The sequence below is a fragment of the Zingiber officinale genome, chromosome 4A (genome assembly GCF_018446385.1).
Source record: "Zingiber officinale cultivar Zhangliang chromosome 4A, Zo_v1.1, whole genome shotgun sequence".
In the NCBI taxonomy this organism is placed as follows: Eukaryota; Viridiplantae; Streptophyta; class Magnoliopsida; order Zingiberales; family Zingiberaceae; genus Zingiber; species Zingiber officinale.
In genome coordinates this window covers 33,372,469-33,375,860 of record NC_055992.1, presented here as the reverse complement: position 1 = coordinate 33,375,860, position 3,392 = coordinate 33,372,469, and positions in this window count along the sequence as shown.

Below are 3,392 nucleotides of genomic sequence, written 5' to 3'. Positions count from 1 at the left end.
TGTGAATTAAGGTAAAGAACATGATTATGATACATGTTGATGTAGGTAGGAATTGGAATATACATAATTGTTTTTGTGTTTGAATTAGGTTTATGTGTTGATTTGGGATTTGCCCTAATTTAGGGTTAGAGAATTTATTTAGCTATTTATAAGAAGGTAGCTAAATAAAAATATATTCAATTGATATCACAGGACTTTGACGCGAGACGAGCATCTCGACGTCGGATTTGGACCAATTTGGATCTTGTTATTTGGAGGCGGGTACTTTGACTTATGTCTTTTGATATGCATAATAATGTGTTTAACATATAGTAATGATTGTGTTTTCCATTTGTTTCGGTTGGTCACTACATGATCTATTACATGATGCTTGTTTACTTATTATGCACTGCATGTTATTATTTATCTGATCATACATGCTTTAGAGGTAGTGACACAACCATATTATACATTATGTTCAGGACTTAGGGTTTATTTGATACCCTATCTGATCGGTGTACCTTCCATTTGATACATTATCCTGTGGTACACACTTTGCATTTATTTATATGGTTATTGTTATGTTGTTCATGATATTGCCATGTTTAGTGTCATGCATCATCTTACATGATTGCATGCTGTTCGATTGTCTGCTCCATTATTGTCGAGCACATCGCCAGTTACATGTATCTGTACACACCACCACTCTTGGGTTAGTGGTATATCAGACAGGTGTGTGACAGTTCTGCTATTTGGCTCCGTTGGTCTGGTGACTCAGCGTGTTAGTCGGCAGACAGTTCCGCTCTGTTTGGCTCCGTTAGTTTAGTGTAGCAGCGTGGTAGCCGGCAGGCAGTTGGACTTTGTTTGGCTCCGTTGGTTCGCTCATGGGTAGTGTGACGTAGCGTGGTAGCCGGCAGAGATTTCCTCCTCGTCATCGTGTATCGGGAGGTGAGAGCATTGCGCTCCCCCATATATGATTTGGGGTAGGAGTATGTGTGTACTCTGACAGCATCCCGTCCACTCGGTCACTCATTAGTGGTAGTGATGTCAGAGTGCACGGTTGTCACAACCCTACCCACTCGGACTCACCATTGTGTGTGAGATGGCTGATTAGCGTCAGGGGTGACCATGTCATTGGCATCATATGCATGATGCATTTATTGCTTGTGTTTGCTGTATTTACTTGCTGCATTTATATGGATGCATATGATTGACATGCATACAAGATTATGACACCCTCGGTCTGACGACCCTGTTGCCCTTATACCTTGATCTGGGTTAGTACAGCTTTTCTCCTGCATTCCTCAGTTGCATTTTATCTTTCTTGTATCAGGAGACTGTACGCATGATTAGTGCTAGTTGTTATATTCCTTATTTTGCATATCAGTTGTACCTGCTGAGTGTTGGACTCACACCCTCCTCCGTTGCTATTTCAGGTTGATGCTGTCAGGAGAGAGTTCCAGTCGCTAGTCTCCTGCAGACCACGAGGATATTGTTGGTCTTTTAGTTTTCTTATTTAGATTATGCTAAACTTGTTCTGTTTGATGGTATGGACATTGTATGGATTTTGTGATGTCGATGGATTTGGTTTTGGATTTGCTTTTACTACATGCCTGCCTGGATGGAAGAAGAGGTAAGTTGGTTTTATCGTCGGATTTGAGCTTTACGAGTGTAGTGGAGTAGGAATATGTTTTGAGCTTTATGGGTGTAGTTGAGTAGGATTGTTTTCGAGTCATCGTACTACTGTTCAGTTTGATTATTATTAAACTGCGTGGTTGTGTCAGCCAGAGGCTGAAATTTATATAAACTGCGTGGTTGTCTGTGTTGTTGTCTATTTATTATTGTTATTATTCTAGCCGCTTGTGGCTGAGATATATGGTGATGTAATAAAGTTTCAGATTGTCCGTCGTACAGGGGAGATGCTGCCGAAATTTCTTCGGACAGGGACTCCTCTGGGGCGTGACAATTTAGTGGTATCAGAGCGCAGTATTACGATCTTTGTTTTCGTATTCTGGATATTTGGGATAACCTGATACCAATTTATATGATATATCAGAGCGCCAAAGTTTGGTGATACTTGTTTGATTTTCGTGTGTTGGATTTTCGAGATTTATCTGATACCAATTTATTGTTATCAGAGTAGGGTGTGATACCTGCTTTTAAGTATTCTGGATATTTTGTGCTAGCCCAAGTTTGCGAGTCAAACTGGGTAGTTATTTTGGTTGCACGGGTTTTCCATTACGTATATGTTTTGGACTTCCATTTCGGATTTATATGGATTTCCGGTGATTTTCTCGTACGGAATTCCGAGGTCAATTTGGGGACTGGACAACGATGAAACTTCTCCAGACAGCAATTAGGTATGATGTTATTTTGGTAATTGTTGATACTTGTAGTAATATCTGTGATATAATTTAACAGATATGAGGAGATCTACACGTATTGCTGCGAGACGTGGTGTTGGACGACCACGTACGAGAACTTTGGGATCTCTGGATATGCCAGAGATGCCTACTGGGGCTGAGCCTGTCAGTCAGGGACAGACTCAGCATACTGCGGGCGCATCGGGCTCTCAGACCCCGATGGCTCCCTTAGAGGTACCTACCTCAGCTGCACCAACTGTATCCACCCCTACCGTATTTTCCGTACCACCGGGGGTACCATTGGCATACCCGACATCGGCTCAAGCCCAGCCTATGGTGTACTCAGCACCACCGCCACCTGGACCTACCGTGTACACGACACCAGCGGCACCTGTGCCCCCAGTACATACGGTGTACCCAGCAGCACCTGCATCAGGGATACCGACTGCTCCACATCCGGTACCATTACCTACTGTACCTCCAGTCGCGACCACCTATGTTCACCCTACAGTTCCACTGATGGCATATGCTCCAGTTTACATAGCAGCACCAGGAGTACCTTCCCCGGTCTATTCAGCGGTACCACCTGTAGCATCAGCTCCAGTGTTTCCGCCAGTTCCCGCAGCCGTTCCGACACATCTCACTGGCATTGTCGCGACACGAGCCAGGATTCTAGTGTTGGCAGAGTCGATGAAGAGTCGATTCACACTCTTCCGAGGAGACCGTGATCCGAGTGTGGCCCTGTCTTGGATTAAGACTATGGAGCGGACCTTCTTCTATATGGCTTGCTCCGAGTGAGAGAAAGCAGAGCTGGCTGCTTTTCATTTACGGGACGCGGCCGACACCTGGTGGATTACTCAGCGTTCCATCATCGGTGAACAGAACATCACTTGGGCCAGATTCAGAGAGGCTTTTGAGAGCCGTTTCTTCCCACGAGCTTATCAGATGGCTCGCCGGCAGGATTTCCTGAGTCTGCGACAGAACAATCAGACAGTGACTGAGTATAATGCAGAGTTTGACAAATTGGCCAGATTTTGTCCAGAGCTTGTT